Here is an 18,980-nt window from a genome sequence, read left to right as displayed (position 1 = left end):
AGGGTGCTTTCGGGTTTACGAGGCAGGTGCCATCAAAGTTATGCATTGTGTATTTCAAGTTTTGAACATCTCCAATATTCCTACATATATTTGGCCACTTCCAAGTGGTTCTTGACTTCTGGCCCCTCTCATCGATTTTCGACGATGCGCCCAACCATGGGCCCGTGCGGTCAAAGTTGTGCATTGGAATTTTGAACATCACAGACCTCCCTTTTCACTCATATATATTTGGGCCACATGCTGGTGTGGCTGTCTTCTGACCCTCTCTAACGTTATTTTTTGCTGCTAAGACTCTGGTGACGCTCAATGGACACGGGTATAATATCTTAACTGTGTGCGATACAAGTGCCCTGTGAATCACCATGTCTGCGCAAGCGCGAGCAAAGGTGGAGGTACTGGCTCAACCGTGTGCGATGCCAGTGCGCTGTAAAATCACCATGACCGTGCGAGCGCGAGCAAAGGCTGGAGGTACTGGCTTAACCGTGTGCGATGCAAGTGCACTATAAAACCACCACCTGGGCAAGCTAAAGGCGGGTAAGTTTATTTGGAAATTAGGACGAACCGTGTGCGATAGACCAGCTAGCTAGAAATATAAAAACAAACTACCCTCCTTGAGTGTTGCAAAAATCGGCGGTTCCGCGCCACTTTTCCTTATTATCATACACGCATATTGTTATTGGACCGTGCGCGATATTGGGCACTCCCGCCCCGCATCAATTCCTTTACCCAAATTTTACTAGCTATCGTACTTCAACCGTCGCCCACACTCCTCCAGCACCAATCTTATAGTAAAATTGATGTAGCCGAGGCATTTGAACCGTCACCCTCCCTCGTCCACCACCATTTCCACCCGCCATTACTAAAATTTTCAGTAGCCGTGGTTTATCCTCAAACACCAACCCCCCCTTGAACCCTAGTTCGCGGCCGCCGCCGATGCCGCTGCCAACCCCTGCCGGTCTCCCCGTTCCTCCTAGCTTAGATAATAAAGTTCAGGTTACCCAGTGATCCCCATACCATCGCCCCACTCCCCTGAGTTTTTAGATGAGGCCTGCGGTGTCCCTCCCCGCCAGATCCACATCTCCTACTCCAGTAAGCTCGACCACATATCCCGGGGAGCCCGACGAGCGTTCGACCAAGAAGTGGTTTATCATGGCCTCTCTGGCGCACGTTAGCGAGGTGGCCGCCGTTCGCCCCGACCTGTCGATCCCGGAGAAACACGTCGCCGCGGAAGACGGCGAAGACATTGACTATGTTGCCATGTCGAGGGCTTCATGTCAGCGGGTGCTACCTCTTGAGCACTGTGTTGGTTTTCCCTTGAAGAGGAAAGGGTGATGCAGCAAAGTAGCGTAAGTATTTCCCACCGTTTTTGAAAACCAAGGTATCAATCCAGTAGGAGGCCGCGCACGGGTCCCTCGCACCTACACAAACAAATAAATCCTCGCAACCAACGCGATAAGGTGTTGTCAATCCCTACAAGGTCACTTACAAGAGTGAGATCTGATAGATATGATAGGATAATTTTTTGGTATTTTTTATGATAAAGAGAAATAAAAGATGCAAAATAAAATAAATGGCAAAGGAAATAACTAAGTATTGGAAGATTAATATGATGGAAGATAGACCCGGGGGCCATAGGTTTCACTAGTGGCTTCTCTCAAGAGCATAAGTATTTACGGTGGGTGAACAAATTACTGTTGAGCAATTGACAGAATTGAGCATAGTTATGAGAATATCTAGGTATGATCATGTATATAGGCATCACGTCCGAGACTAGTAGACCGACTCCTGCCTGCATCTACTACTGTTACTCCACACATTGACCGCTATCCAGCATGCATCTAGAGTATTAAGTTCAAGAGAACGGAGTAACGCTTTAAGCAAGATGACATGATGTAGATGGATAAACTCATGCAATATGATATAAACCCCATCTTGTTATCCTCGATGGCAACAATACAATACGTGCCTTGCTGCCCCTACTGTCACTGGGAAAGGACACCGCAAGATTGGACCCAAAGCTATGCACTTCTCCCATTGCAAGAAAGATCAATCTAGTAGGCCAAATCAAACTGATAATTCGAAGAGACTTGCAAAGATAACCAATCATACATAAAAGAATTCAGAGAAGATTCAAATATTGTTCATAGATAAACTTAATCATAAACCCACAATTCATCGGTCTCAACAAACACACCGCAAAAGAAGATTACATCGAATAGATCTCCACAAGAGAGGGGGAGAACTTTGTATTGAAATCCAAAAAGAGAGAAGAAGCCATCTAGCTAATAACTATGGACCCATAGGTCTGAAGTAAACTACCCACGCTTCATCGGAGGGGCTATGGTGTTGATGTAGAAGCCCTCCGTGATCGATGCCCCCTCCGGCGAAGCTCCGGAAAAGGCCCCAAGATGGGATCTCGTGGATACAGAAAGTTACGGTGGTGGAATTAGGGTTTTGGCTCTGTATCTGGTAGTTTTGGGGTACGTAGGTATATATAGGAGGAAGGAGTACGTCGGTGGAGCAACAGGGGGCCCACAAGGGTGGAGGGCGCGCCCCCTACCTCGTGCCTTCCTTGTTGATTGCTTGACGTAGGGTCCACGTCCCCTGGATCATGTTTGTTCCGAAAATCACGTTCCCGAAGGTTTCATTCCGTTTGGACTCCGTTTGATATTCTTTTTCTATGAAACCCTAAAATAGGCAAAAAAACAACAATTCTGGGCTGGGCCTCCGGTTAATAGGTTAGTCCAAAAATAATATAAAAGTGTATAATAAAGCCCAATAATGTCCAAAACTGAATATAATATAGCATGGAACAATAAAAAATTATAGATACGTTGGAGACGTATCAGCGGGCTAGCATATTACTGTATCTCGGGAAAGCTGGCTATGACATCAAGCTCGTCCACAGCGACGGCTTCACGAGGGCCATGTCACAGGTTAAGTGGTCCATCCCCAACCACTCTGGTTCAACCATCGTCGATCTCTCCGACGGCCTTGCCGCTGATCTCCTCCGCCAAGCGGTCAGGGATTTGCGAGCTTTATATGCCATCGAGCTCATTTTGTCATTTCTAAAGGACACATTCTACCACGGCGGCTTGTGATTCTCAATTGCCAAGTCAGATCTCATCAACCACGACCACGAGGAGGGCACCCACGAAGGTTCTTTCAAGGTGAAACAACCCATCTTTGACATTAGAGAGTGCACCATGGGTCCGTGCTCTTCCAACTAGAAGGATCCCGTCCATGAAATGTGAGGCAACATTCTATCAGCAAATCTTACCTTTTCTAGCTTGCCAACCCGTACCCTTTATTGTTGTAGCATTTAACGTGCTTTAACTATGCCATGTTTAATTATTTCAGTTATGCAAAAATGTATTGTTCATTAGGGCTATGTGATGTTTAAGTATGAACTGTCCACTTCAGTTTCACGAATGGCTATATTTGGTTATTTATAGTGAGTAGATGCCTTGTTTATCTGTATTTGGTTGTTAGGTTGGTTGGAGTGGGCATTTTTCCAGTTATCGAGCAGATGCCTTGTTTATATGTATTTGGTTCTTAGTTTGATTGCAGTGAGCATTTGTCTAGTTATCAAGCAGATGCCTTGTTTATCTGTATTTGGTTGTTAGGTTGCTTTTTTAGCATTTGTCCATTTATCAAGCAGATGCCTTGTTTATCTGGATTTGGTTATTAGGTTGCTTTTTTTAGCATTTGTCTAGTTATCAAGCAGATGCCTTGTTTATCTTTATCTGCTTGTTAGGTTGGTTGTAGTGAGCATTTGTCCAGTTTTCAAGCATATGCCCTGTTTATCTGTATTTGCTTGTTAGGTTGGTTGCAGCGAGACTCTGTCCAGTTTTCAATGGCTATATTTGGTTGTTATACTGGTCATTTATGCCTTGTTTATTTCAGTCATTTGCAATGTGTTGTTCATTATGTGCAAGTTGAAACTGTGCCGCTCGACTACATCAATACCAGTTTGAACGGCTATATTTGGTTCCAGTTATTCCTGGTGTAGTTAACACATGCCCTTTATTTCAGTTTTACACATTTTTACCCAGTGTGATGTTTAAGCATTACCTATGTTCTATTCATTTTCAACAATATCAGTTTGAATTGCAATATTGGATGGCTGTTAAGCCTGCTGTCGGTAACATTACCTTCCATTTTATATCTGATTTAACAGCATGCTGAAACCAACACATTCAAGTTATCATTTGGAGATGGTGTTGTTTACCTTTGCTATATTTGTTTGATGTTAAGGTGGATGTACTTATCATGCGTTTCCACTAATGCAGGACAACAACGGGAGTGGCCACCATTTTCTGCCGAGGTTAGCTTCATCCCTCGGCTTGTACTCCCCCCATCGTTCCATAATGTAGTGCATATAGATCCAGGCCTGGACACTTGTTAGCTTCTAATATTGACTTGTTGCTTGTAGGTACATATGCCCTTGGTAAGGATCCACGCATCGACCCTTTTTGCGTATAGGGCAATGAGATATTCATGAACAAGCATCAAGTGAGGAAACTGATAAGGATTATTAGCAAAAAGATACGAATGGTGGCAAGCAAATTATTTTTTATGCTCTATCCAACACATCGGTGAGCTGTAGGATGGTAACTACAAACTCTGCAGCCTTCTCTTTTTACTGCCCATAATGAGTTGTTAGACAACAATGTCTGAATCTTTTTTGTTCCCAGTGGTTCCGAAGCATTTCACTTAAGATTACCTCGCAAAGTTCATGATTGGTGGACACGCAATGAAGGTTAAAGTATTTCATCCAGACTACAATGAGCATCGAGAAGCCGTAATGAAGACAGTGAAGGATGGACGGGCAGCGATCACAAGGGGTTGGCCTAGACTCGTGCGCGCATTACGCATGGAGGAGGGCACAATATGGGCATTCCGCTTCACCTTCTCCAGCAACCAGAATATCTTTCGCCTCTCTATTTACAGTCTTTAGTACAAGTGTGGTTCATCATTCTTTACTTGGTGCTTTTGTAGTTCTTCGGTATATGTACCTGTGCATCGAATTATGCATTCGTGGTTGAACCTATATTTGTAATAAACATGGTTGGATATGAAATAAGTGATTGCCTACTTTTAGATTCAAAACATGTGATTTTAAATTAGGGATTACACTGCACACGGTTTGAAAAGCGAAACGTCTGTGATAGACGCGGAGATCAGAAAAGTTTCTAGGATCCACTACGTGTGCGATCAATCTCCACTGCACACACGACATCCTCTTGAAAACTGTTTGCGTTAGGCCACCTTGTGCAAATGTTTATGACATAAAAATTGTGTGTGATGGACAGCCTTTGCTACACAGTTTCTTCTATGAACCATGTGTGATGCATTCTATAACACAAATGATAATTTTTTTTAATATCGTGTGCAATGGCAACTCTATCACAAACGATTTAATGGGAAATATTGTGTGTGATGCACCTTTGAACGGAAACATTTTCCTTGGAGCGACTGTGTGGGATGTACATACGAACGGAAACGTTTAGTGGGGACTGACTTATGGGATGTACTTGCGACCGAAAACAATTTCGCCTGTATAATTGTATTTTTAGCTCTACTATATGTATTTCTGTATTTGAGCGCTCGCCGGTCACACGCGAACTCATTTTGCCGAGTGTGTGTGCCAGGAGGGCCATATGCCTGACGGTTTCTAGGTCGTGCGGGAAGGACCCCCTATCACCGTCACTCACTAGGCGACGGTTCCAAATGTTGTCGCAGAAAGGGGTTTAAAACCGTTTGTATAGCACCGACGCATACCAGTGATGTCGAGGCCGCCCATGCCCAGCTCCTAGTGGTCGCCGCACAAATCGAACGAAGCTTCTCCGGCAATGGTTGGCAACCCATGGCCGAAGACCTGGCAATCACTGAGAGTGTTCGAGCAGCCGTCCGTTCCTCCGCCGCATACCTTGCGACGACGGAGCCCGTCCAAGCCCAGATCGCGGCCACCCATGCCTAGCTTGTGGCGGCCTTTTCCAAAGAGATGGCGGACACGGATGGCGAGATGCTTGTCGAGTATGGTGCGATGGATGCCATGGAGCCCCTTCCCCAGGACATCGTCGGGCGCGAGCTGGACATGGAGGCGGCGGCGGAGATCGACGAGCACCAGCCGTAGTACTAGTACTCTTTGTTTTGTTTAATTAAGAGCACCGGTCTTTAATTTGTTAGAGTAATGTTTAGGTCAGCTAGCTCTGTTTAATTGCTGAACTTGCTCAATTAAGAAGTGTGGGTGTGCTGTAGTCTCCTTTGTGTACCCAAATTATGCAATGACGTGGATGACCACTGTAACCAGGGAAATTTGAACCAAAATTTTTGACGTTCAAATTCATCATACACGGGTTAAGCTATCTGAATTGTTTGTGATGTTCACATACCGTACATAGTTCTGAATAAGGGACCGTGTCTGATCACACTTTGCGCGCCAGTTTTTTCGCTGAAGCGATTCCAAATTTTCGGCTTCCGCAGAAATATCTACCTCCCCCCTTAACAAGTGCTCCCTAGGTGGTTTTGGTAATTAATGTCAACATATCTCTTGTTGGACTAACATTTTTATCTAGTATGTTTCAGATAAGTTCAACAATGAAGTGGAATGGACTAGAGGATGTGAAACCCCTTCAAGATGCTAAGGACAAAGGATTGGCTAAAGCTCAAAACTTAAGACTCTACATTTTCCATTTTAGTGATCCAAGATCACATTGAGTCTATAGGAAAAGCCAATACTATCAAGGAGGGATGAGGTGTTGCTTAATGAGGTTCTTGCTCAAAATGCTTAGTGATACGCTCCAAAACCCTCAACTACTTTCTCACATCCACATATGAACTAAACCAAAACTCAAACTCGGCCCCACCGATTCTTTCTATCCGGCGCCACCAAGTTTCAAATGCCATAGCCACTGCCACAAACCCTAGGCAAATCAGTCTCACCGATAGGGATCTCGGTCTCACTGAGATGGGATTGCAAACTCTCTGTTGCCTATTGCGATACTTTCGGTCTCACCGAAACTTGCGATCGGTCCCACCGAAACTGCAATGTAAACTCTCTGGTTCCCTTTTGTAACATTTTGGTCTCACCGAAATGAGAGATCGGTCCCACCAAGTTTACCTGACCAACTCTCTGGTTAGCTTATTACCAAAAATCGGTCTCACCGAGTTTGTGTAATCGGTCTCACCGAGATTACGTTATGCCCTAACCCTAAGCATATCGGTCCTACCGAGTTGCATGTCGGTCCCACCGAAAACCCTAACGGTCACTAGCTTTGCTGAATCGGTCCGGCCGAGTTTAACCATTCGGTCCCACCGAGTTTGGAAAGTTATGTGTAACGGTTAGATTTTGTGTGGAGGCTATATATACCCCTCCACCTCATGTTCATTCGTGGAGAGAGCCATCAAAACAAACCTACACTTCCAACCTATATTTTCTGAGAGAGAACCACCTACACTTGTGTTGAGACCAAGATATTCCATTCCTACCATATGAATCTTGATCTCTAGCCTTCCCCAAGTTGCTTTCCACTCAAATCTTCTTTCCACCAAATCCATATCCCGTGAGAGAGAGTTGAGTGTTGGGGAGACTATCATTTGAAGCACAAGAGCAAGGAGTTCATCTTCAACACACCATTTGTTACTTCTTGGAGAGTGGTGTCTCCTAGATTGGCTAGGTGTCACTTGGGAGCCTCCGACAAGATTGTGGAGTTGAAACAAGGAGTTTGTAAGGGCAAGGAGATCGCCTACTTCGTGAAGATCTACCGCTAGTGAGGCAAGTCCTTCGTGGGCGATGGCCATGCTGGGATAGACAAGGTTGCTTCTTCGTGGACCCTTCGTGGGGGAGCCCTCCGTGGACTCACGCAACCATTACCCTTTGTGGGTTGAAGTCTCCATCAACATGGATGTACGATAGCACCACCTATCGGAACCACGGCAAAACATCCGTGTCTCCAATTAAGTTTGAATGTTCCAAACCCTTCCCTTTACATTCTTGCAAGTTGCATGCTTTACTTTCCGCTACTCATATACTCTTTGCATGCTTGCTTGAATTGTGTTAAGATTGCTTGACTTGTCCAAAGTTGCTAAAATCTGCCAAGAACTAAAATTGGGAAAAGGCTAGTTTTTTCATTTGGTCAAGTAGTCTAATCACCCCCCTCTAGACTCCTCTTCTCGATCCTTTCAATTGGTATCAAAGCATTGGTTTCCATTGCTTTGGTTTAAACACCATTGGAGGAAGATGGATGAGTCTACTTGGGGAGTCTTAGACGTAGAGTGCCTATTCTTGATGGAGAATATTTTCATGAGTGGAAAAATGAAATGCTTGAGATTTTCAATGAATATCATTTGAACAAGTACATTGCTAGCCCTTGTGCACCTCATGTTGATCCTTTGCATCCTACCCTTGATGAGTCTTTTGACATGATCCGCAACCTTTGAACTGTTAATCTTATCACTAGAGGCTTGCCTAGAAACTTGATTGGATATTTGCCTACTCTTAAGTGTGCCTACACCATGTGGAAATTTCTTGAGGAACTCTTTCCAAATTATTCCTTGAAAGATCTAGATGCAATTCTCCATAAATCCATTGCCTTGATTAAGATGAATTCCAATGATCCCAATTTTGGTGAGTGCTTATTTGAGCTCATTAATCTTACGAGTGGCAAAGGAGATGTTGGAATCATTAGCAATATCATTTCCAGAGCTATTAGAATTCATAGAGATAACTATAGAAATGATCATTTATCTAATGAATTACCCTCTCTGCGAATTGATCAATCACAAGATGATGTTGAACATGGATACTCAGATGAGGATGAGGATGATAGTGACTATGACCTTGATGATGCGATGAGGCACTTTGGTCTTATGGAAAATCTTCGCGGCTACGTGGCTGGAGGAAAGGAATGGGTTCTCGATAGTGGATATACTAATCATGTGACCGGAGATAAAGATATGTTCCGTGAGCTTGCTAAAAACGACGGCCCTCGAAAATATGTCACCTTTGGTGATAACTCAAAGGGTAAGGTGGTTGGCCTCGGTAAGGTGGCCATCTCACATGATACATCCATACAAAATGTCATGCTCGTTGAATCTCTTGGGTACAATTTACTTTCAGTATCTAGACTTGCTGATTTCGGTTTCAATATCCTATTCACTGAAGTAGATTGCCAAGGGTTTCATAGAGACAATCGTAAAATGGTCTTTATCGGAATACGCAGAGGTGATCTTTACATTGTTGATTTCACTAAAAAGGCTCAACCTAGAACTTGCTTAATTGCTAAATCTTCTAAAGGTTGGTTATGGCATAGACGATTAGGTCATGTTGGTATGCAAAACCTTGACAAGCTTATTAAAGGTGATCATATCCTTAGAGTAAAAGATGTTATATTTGACAAGGATAGACTTTGTAGTGCTTGTCAGGCAGGGAAACAAGTTGGAGGAAGTCATCGCGCAAAGAACATCATGACCACGAGAAGACCACTCGAGCTACTTCACATGGATCTCTTTGGTCCAAATGCCTACAAGAGTCTTGGTGGTAACTCATTTGGACTAGTCATAGTTGATGGTTTTTCAAGATTTACGTGGGTGTTCTTTCTTGATGACAAATCGCAGGTCCAAAAGATCTTCAGAAACTTCTCTAGGAAGGCCCAAAATCAATTTGACGTGAAGATTAAGAAGGTTCGAAGCGACAACGGAATGGAGTTCAAGAACGCAAATGTGGATACCTTTCTTGACGAAGAAGGGATTTCACATGAGTTCTCGGCTACGTACACACCTCAACAAAATGGAGTCGTTGAGAGGAAGAACCAGACTCTTATTGATATGGCAAGAATGATGCTTGATGAGTACAAGACGCCAAAACACTTTTGGGCGGAAGCGGTTCAGACAGCTTGTCATGCAACAAATCGCTTGTATCTTCACAAGCTACTCGGAAAGACGGCATACGAGCTCCTCACCGGTAACAAACCACAAATTGGATACTTTCGAGTATTCGGCTCAAAGTGCTACATTCTTGATAAGCATCGTCGTTCTAAATTTTCTCCTAAGTCTCATGAAGGTTTTCTACTTGGTTATGGCTCAAACTCTCACACATACCGTGTCTACAATAATTTCACCCGAAAGGTTGAAGAGACGGTAGATGTGAAGTTTGATGAATCTAACGGCTCGCAAGTAGAGCAATTGCCAATTGATGTAGGAGACAAAGACCCTTCGGAAGCAATCCAAGACTTGTCTATTGGCAAGATTCATCCAACGGAGGTGAATGAGAGTACCTCGTCCATCCAAGTGGAAGCTTCTACATCACGACAAGGTGAACCAAGAGTTGATACGGAAGCATCCACAAGTGGGACACATCAAGATGAAGAAAACGAGGAAGTGCATCAAGAGGAACGCCAACAACCTTCTTCTCCACCACGACAAGAGAATGACAATGTCAATAATGAAGAAGGCCAAGAAGAAGAACAAGACGAAGAAGATGTTCAACCAAGATCCAAGCAAAAGCTTTCATGAGTTCGAGCAAGAATTGCTAAAGATCATCCCGTCGAGCAAATCTACAATGATATCCAAACCGGGAGAATCACTCGCTCAAAAACTCGTTTAGCTAACTTTTGGGAACATTACTCATTCATCTCTCTCATTGAACCTATGAAGGTTGAAGAAGCATTGGAAGATCCAGATTGGATAAACGCTATGCATGAAGAGCTAGACAACTTTGAGAGAAATCAAGTGTGGACATTGGTTGAAAAGCCCGACAACAACCACAACATCATTGGTACCAAATGGGTGTTTCGCAACAAGCAAGATGAAGATGGTCAAGTTGTCCGCAAAAAAGCACGCCTAGTCGCCCAAGGCTACACTCAAGTCGAAGGTATGGACTATCATGAGACATATGCCCGGATTGCTAGATTTGAGTCCATTCGCATCTTACTTGCCTATGCTAATCATCATGATATCACCTTATACCAAATGGACATTAAAAGTGCTTTTCTTAATGGTGAAATTGAGGAGGAAGTTTATGTTAAGCAACCTCCAGGATTTGTCAATCCTAAGAAACCTAATCATGTTTACAAACTTCACAAAGCTCTTTATGGTCTTAAACAAGCTCCTAGAGCATGGTATACATGCTTGACCAAGTTTCTTATTGAAAAAGGCTTTGAAATTGGAAAAATAGATTCTACTCTTTTTACTAAAAGGGTTAATGGAGAACTATTTGTATGCCAAATTTATGTCGATGATATTATATTTGTATCAACTAAGCCTCATTTTAGTGAAAAGTTTGGAAAGCTAATGTCGGAGAAGTTTGAGATGTCGATGATGAGTGAACTCAAATTCTTTCTCGGTTTGCAAATCAAGCAAACTAAGGAAGGCACCTTTGTATCTCAAACAAAGTACACCAAGGACTTATTCAAGAAGTTCAATATGCAAGAATGCAAAGGTATGACTACACCCATGCCTACTAGTGGACATCTTGATTTAACCAAAGATGGTGAACCAGTTGATCAAAAGGTTTATCGCTCTATGATTGGTTCATTGTTATATCTATGTGCTTCATGTCCCGATATTATGCTAAGTGTGTGCATGTGTGCATGATATCAAGCTGCTCCTAAAGAATGTCATCTTAAGGCCGTGAAAAGGATAGTGAGATACTTAATCCATACACCAAATTTTGGCATTTGGTATCCAAAGAGGGCTTCCTTTGATCTTGTTTGCTACTCCGATTCGGACTATGCCGGTGACAAGGTTGATAGAAAGTCAACTTCGGGTACTTGTCGATTTCTTGGTAGATCTCTTGTCTCTTGGTCCTCCAAGAAACAAAACTCGGTATCCTTATCCACCACCGAAGCGGAATACATTGCCGCTGGATCATGCTATGCTCAATTACTTTGGATGACCCAAACTGTCGGTGTCAAAACCGACAGATCTCGGGTAGGGGGTCCCGAACTGTGCGTCTAGGCGGATGGTAACAGGAGACGAGGGACACAATGTTTTTACCCAGGTTCGGGCCCTCTTGATGGAGGTAAAACCCTACATCCTGCTCGATTAATATTGATGATATGGGTAGTACAAGAGTAGATCTACCACGAGATCAGAGAGGCTAAACCCTAGAAGCTAGGCTATGGTATGATTGTTGTTCGTCCTACAGACTAAAACCCTCCGGTTTATATAGACATCGGAGAGGGATAGGGTTACACAGAGTCGGTTACAATGGTAGGAGATCTACATATCCGTATCGCCAAGCTTGCCTTCCACGCCAAGGAAAGTCCCTTCCAGACACGGGACGAAGTCTTCAATCTTGTATCTTGATAGTCCAGGAGTCCGGCCGAAGGTATAGTCCAGCTATCCGGACACCCCCTAATCCAGGACTCCTTTAGTAGCCCCTGAACCAGGCTTCAATGACGACGAGTCTGGCACGCAGATTGTCTTCGGCATTGCAAGGCGGGTTCCTCCTCCAAGTACTTCATAGAAGATTTTGAACACAAAGGTGGTGTCCGGCTCTGCAAAATAAGTTTCCACATATTGCCATAGAGAGAATAATATTTACACAAATCTAATCTGCTGACATATTCCATAGCGTGACATCACACCACGGCCAAGTCTTTATTCGAATCGTTTTACTGTCCCACCTCAGCGCGTTAAGCGAGGTGGTTTCCTTGGCACGTCTTGTCAAAGCAGAGATCATGTCCCCTTATTCCGGGATTCTCATCAATACGGGCGTGGGTAACCCAACCGCGCCATTGATTACAGTGCTTGGGAGATAAGCAAGTTTTACCAGGCTGGTGGGGACGCATAGTCGCGTCCGCCCATATAAGGGGATAAGGATCCACCTTTTCATCCACGCCTTCTTCCTCCTTTGCCTATCCATTTCCGCGCACTCGAGCTCCAGCGCCCAAGTCCGCACACCCCACCTCAACCTCCTTCGGCCATGTCCGGAGTGGGAGGCAAGTGGATGGTCTCCTCCGTCGCGGAGGGACTCATCAAAAACTGAGGAAGGCCGGATACTTGTCTAGCGACATTGCGCATCGGCTTCCCGAAGAGGGGCAGCTCATCCCCACCCCTAGGCCCCATGAGAGGGTGGTGTTCCTTCCCCATTTCCTCCGCGGACTGGGCTTCCCTCTCCACCCATTTATCCGGGGGCTCATGTTCTACTATGGCCTGGATTTCCACGATCTGGCCCCGAACTTTGTCCTCAACATCTCGGCGTTTTATCGTCGTATGCAAGGCTTTCCTCCACATCCGCCCCCATTTCGGCCTATGGCTCAAGACTTTCAATGTCAAGCCGAAGGTGGTTTGCGGCACCCAGGCGGAGTGCGGAGGCGCCATGGTGGGCAAGATGCCCAACGTCTTATGGCTCGAGGGCTCCTTCTTGGAGACCCTAAAGGGGTGGCAATCGGGGTGGTTTTACATCACCGAGCCGTGCGACCCTGAATAGGTCGCAGCCCCCGAGTTCCGATCCGGACCCCCTATGCGGCTCACCTCCTGGAAAGAGACGGGCTTGTCGTGGGGTAAAAAAGGAGAGCTGACCGGACTCTGAACATGCATCCAAACCCTGGTGGACAAGAAGCTCAAACTTGTCAATGTAGTCCAGGTTATGCTCATCTGCCGGATCCTCCCGTGTCAACAACAGGCTTTCAACCTGTGGGAGTTCGACCCGGCGCAGCACCGAACTCTGAGCAAGGTCTTCGACATGATGTACGAAGATGCCTGGAAGGTGCTTTTCAAGGGCGCCGAGGCCCCCGCATCTGCTACCGAGGATCGCAGATTCAGCACGCAGCGTCATGCTCGTGCGGTAAGCTGTTTTTACCTTTTACAGGGCATTAGTTTTTCATAGTTTGACTCCATGCGGGATCTAAGCTCCCTTACCTTTGACAGGATTGGCAGGAGACGTCCGGACAGATCATCTGTCCGGCTCCTTTGCCCGAAGGCCCAGTGGACGCTCGCTTGGCGAAGCTGCTGGTTCCGGCACCCTATGTGGTGCCGGAGAAGAAGACCAAGAAAAAGGCCACGGGGACTCGAAAGAGTGCCCGGCGCCAGGAGGCAACGAATTCATCATTCGACGACCCCAAGACGCACTCCTCCCATGAAGACAAGGAGGAGGAAGAAGAGACCTCTCCCCCTCCAGCGGGGGGAGGGAAGAAAAGGAAGGCCGCCCCAACTGGGGAGGCCGAAGGGTCCAAGAAGGGGAATACCCTTTCTCCGGACTACTCCGCCGACACCGACGACGGTGAAGAGGAGTGGCCGCACAGGGCCAAGCCCCTGGCGAGATCATAAGTATTCAGACACCAGAGCAATTCATAGTGTTCCTTTCTTGCACAACTCCTCCTTACGCCGAATATGACTATGCAGTCCGCCCAAGGCCGGGCTTGACGAGTCGTCGAGCGGCTCCCTGGATTCGTCGGACGTGAATTCACTTCCGCCGGCTACCTCCCCCCACGCTATGGACGACGCCGAGGTGCTGTCCCAACAGGTTCCAAGCCAGGAGGACGTGGTCCTGGAGGCGCCGCAAGGCGACCTCCCGGACTCCAGGCGTAAAGGGGATAGAACCCCCAAGGGCTCCAAGTCCGGCCTTGAGCCGGACACCGTGCCGAAACCTTCAACGGTTCCGGACTCCGGCAGGCGGCCTCCTTCCAAGAGGGGCAAGCCTACCGAGCCGGTGACCTCCGTCCAACTGGAGGCACCGGACAATTTGCTGGAGGTGCTTGACGGCGCCTCCATCGACGAGGAGCACCGCACTGTTATGAGTGCGGTGATCCAGATGGTTCAGTCCGCCAAGAGCAGACTGACTAAAGCCTGTGCCAGCCTTCTAACAGGCTTTGAGGTAAGTAAAAGATATGTAAAAATATTACCGCATAGACAGTAGCCCCTGATGCTCCGTTTGGCGTTCGGAATGAAAAGTCGAATAGAGGATCTAATACCATTCGCAGGAGTCTAACAAAAGTAAGTTAATATGCGTATGCAGGCTTCGTTGCTAGCATCCGCCGCACTGACTGCGGAGGTGGGCACGCTGAAGCAGAACCTCGAGCGGTCCGAGCAAGAGCTCGGCCTAGCCAAGCAGCAGCTCGATGAGAAGGAAGGTAAGAAATACCTTATTTAAATATGTGAAAGGTGCAATTGCAAAAAGTGACAGGATTAACATGGCTATTGTAGGGGCCATAACTGAGGTGGCGACCCTTAAGCAAGCGCTGGCCGAGGCCGAGAAGAGGGCGGCCATGGAGAGCACCGAGCGGGAGAAGCATGAGACGCAGGTTGGCGAGGTGCGGCAAGAGCTCCAGGCTCTCATGAAAAAACATGAGAGTTTGGAGCTTGACTCGAAGACGCAAGAGTCTGAGCTCGCGGCGGCCATTGAAGATGCCAAGTCTACCAAGGCCGAAGCCCAGAAGGCCCTCCAGGAGGTTGAGGCAATAAAAAAGATAGCGGCGGGTAAGGCATTCTTTATGCAAAGCAAGCACATAAAAGTGAATTACTTGTTACTTACCTGAATCCGGAGCTCTCCAGGAGCATTCACAGACTTGCCCCATAGCGTGTCGGATGCTGCCGCCTTCTACCGAGCCGAGGAGGGAAGCTCAACAGAGAAGGTGTTCTGGTCTCAGTATGCTGAGGCCGAACACCCGGTGCCCTTAAGCGACCAGCTGAAACAGCTGGTCGAGCTCCATAAGGTGGCCGAACAGGCCATGAAGGGCCTCATAGTCCGGCTGTGGCCTGGAGAGGCCATGCATGGAAGCTACTTCGGGCTGGTGAGGCGGCTGGTGGAGGCCTGTCCAAGGCTCAAAGTCATCATGCGCTCCGTATGCATTGAGGGTGCCCGTAGGGCGCTTGCCCGTGCGAAGGTGCACTGGGGCAAGTTGGATGTTGAGAAGCTTGTGAAGGACGGGCCACCACCGGGCAAGGAGCATCGCAAGCCCGAGATGTATTATGAGGGCGTTCTGAAGGGTGCCCACCTTATGGCGGATGAATGTTCCAGGGATGTAATTTTTGAGTAAACTCGCTCGTTTTGCCTGTGCGCTGAAAACTTGTTCATGTGCGCTAAGCAATGCTTTTTGAATTTAAAATATTACCTTCTGTGCGGCCGTTTATCAAATTTGAGAGATGACGAGTCGTCGGCTTCTGCCCCCATGCCACGAGTGCCGGGGTGTTCGGGATAAACATGAGCGCTCTTTTTCCCATTTTTGGGTCCTTCGAGGGAGGCGCTCAACACAACGAACAAGGCAATCGGACTATAATGCTTGAACACTCTCACTTAGCCATAGAATTCTATAATTTTAAATTTCGGTGAAGCCCCTAGTGTTCGGAAGACCGAGTTCGGGGCGCTATCCACGCCTAGGCTGGACAAAGCCAACTCCTCGCTCTAAGCGGCATAAGTCTTTAGGGACTCGAAAACCTCTCGAACAGCGACCAGCTCATGCCTCATCATGACAGTCAGTTTTAGCTTTCTCTACTGAGGTGCTTAGCCCAGCTCAACTGGGGCACAATCGCAGTAGTTCTCCTAGTGCTACCTTAGCCGATATAACGGAACGTAAGGTACCAAAACATAGGAGCCAGGCAAACCCAACTATTGACCCAAGACATGATTCGGAGCCGATGCATATAATGCTATAAGTTCGGGGTGCCGCACTTGTGAAAGTGTTCGGACTTCTCACACCGTATTGTGGGGTACTTAAGCCCCTGGCGTATTGGCCGTACCAAAGTGTATGGGTGCAACATGTCATTAATGAACATATATTCGTAAAAAAGAGTAATGCAATAATAGACGGAAGCTATGCATTGTTTATTTGAAAAGGCTGCGATCAAAGCAGAACGATACAAATAGTGCAATAAGCAAAAGATGGGACTATTTAACATGTCCTTTCCAGGGGCGAGCTGCGGAATGGTATGTGAAACAGGTATACTGCTCGTTATAGAGACCACCTTAGAGTTCCGTAGTGCGGCGTAGCTTTCTGCTTCCTTGGTTGTATCATTTGTGCGGTAATTGTAGTGCTGGACAAGCCTTCCGAAGAATGGAGTCATGAAAATAAGAGAAAATTAAGAAATCGGCAACCCCTAGTGCGGTTTAAGCCGCGTTTCAGGCGTGCCATGATGGTGCCCCTCCCCCTGTGCCCATGGTATTTCCAGAGCGTAGTTATGTACGCGCAACACTGGTTTTGCAAGTTCGCGAGGGCTGGGGTTGGGGCCGCATTGCTATGCTTGCTCGGAACGTGCCAGGCGGTCTTGTTGTAGGTTACTCCGGGCGCGCTTGATGGTGTCCAGACGTTTATTGGCCGGACTGGAGAATTGCCTTGAGAGGCTGCTTTGTACTTTTGCTGCGATAGCCGCCGTATGCTCCTCCGTTCGGAGAGAGCGTTCGGTGTTTCCATTGACCGTGATGACTCCTCGAGGGCCTGGCATCTTGAGCTTGAGGTATGCGTAGTGCGGCACCGCATTGAACTTGGCAAATGCGGTTCGCCCGAGCAGCGCGTGATAGCCACTGCGGAACAGGACTATGTCGAAGATTAACTCCTCGCTTCGGAAATTATCCGGAGATCCGAAGACCACTTCAAATGTAACTAAGCCTGTACAGTTGGCCTCTACACCTGGTATGACGCCTTTAAAGGTCGTTTTAGTGGGTTTAATCCTTGAGGGATCGATGCCCATTTTCCACACTGTATCCTGGTAAAGCAGGTTCAGGCTGCTACCGCCGTCCATAAGGACTCTAGTGAGGTGAAATCCATCAATAATTGGGTCTAGAACCAATGCGGCGAACCCGCCATGATGGGTGCTAGTGGGGTGGTCCCTTCGATCAAAAGTGGTCGGGCAGGAAGACCATGGGTTGAACTTTGGGGCGACTGGCTCCATCGCGTATACGTCCCTTAGCGCACGCTTCCGCTCCCTCTTGGGGACGTGGGTTGCGTATATCATGTTCACCGTCCGCACTTGTGGGGAAAACCTTTCTGTCCACTGTTGTTCGGCGGCCGGGGCTCCTCCTCGTCATCGCTATGCAGCCCCTTGTCTCTACTTTCGGCATTTAACTTGCCTGCCTGCTTGAACACCCAACAATCCCTGTTGGTGTGATTGGCTAGTATTCGGTCCAAACTGGACGGGCCCGGAGTATTTCTTTTGAATGGCTTTTTCCGCTGACCGGGTTTAGAGCCTCTGAATCCGGCATTAACTGCCGTATCCTCAGCATTGTCGCTGTTAATGCGGCGCTTTTGCTTGTTGCGACGCGACCTGCCACTGCTGTCCTTGGTATCCGAATTACCAGGGCTCTTGGTCATGTTATTGCTGCGAGCTAGCCAGTTGTCTTCTCCTGCGCAAAAGCGGGTCATAAGTGTCGTGAGGGCTGCCATGGATTTCGGCTTTTCTTGTCCTAGGTGCCGTGCAAGCCACTCATCACGGATGTTATGCTTGAAGGCTTCTAGGGACTCTGCGTCCGGACAGTCGATGATTTGATTTTTCTTAGTTAGGAACCATGTCCAGAATTGTCTGGCCGATTCCTCTGGCTGCTGAATTATGTGGCTTAGGTCATCGACGTCTGGTGGTCGCACATAAGTGCCCTGGAAATTGTCGAGGAATGCGGCTTCTAGGTCTTCCCAACAACCAATTGATTCTACTTGCAAGCTGTTAAGCCTATGCCGACCTGGTCCTTTAAGCTTGAGTGGGAGGTATTTGATGGCGTGTAGGTCATCACTGTGGGCCATGTGGATATGAAGGAGATAGTCCTCGATCCATACCGCAGGATTTGTTGTGCCATCGTATGATTTGATGTTCATGGGTTTGAAACCCTCGGGGATTTGATGATCCATTACTCCATCTATGAAGCATAGTGGGTGTGCGGTGCCTCTGTATTGGGCTATATCACGACGCAGCTCAAGCAAGCTTTGTCTACTGTGTTCGGCCCGGCCGGATTTACTATATCCAGAGGGACGGTTACCGTCTTGTGCCGTGGGGCGCCCACGCGATCCGTAGATCGATCTTGTTTGCCTTGCCTTGTCCTCCAATAT

This window comes from Triticum aestivum, chromosome 5A (assembly GCF_018294505.1).
Source record: "Triticum aestivum cultivar Chinese Spring chromosome 5A, IWGSC CS RefSeq v2.1, whole genome shotgun sequence".
Lineage (NCBI taxonomy): Eukaryota > Viridiplantae > Streptophyta > Magnoliopsida > Poales > Poaceae > Triticum > Triticum aestivum.
This window is presented reverse-complemented; position numbering follows the sequence as displayed.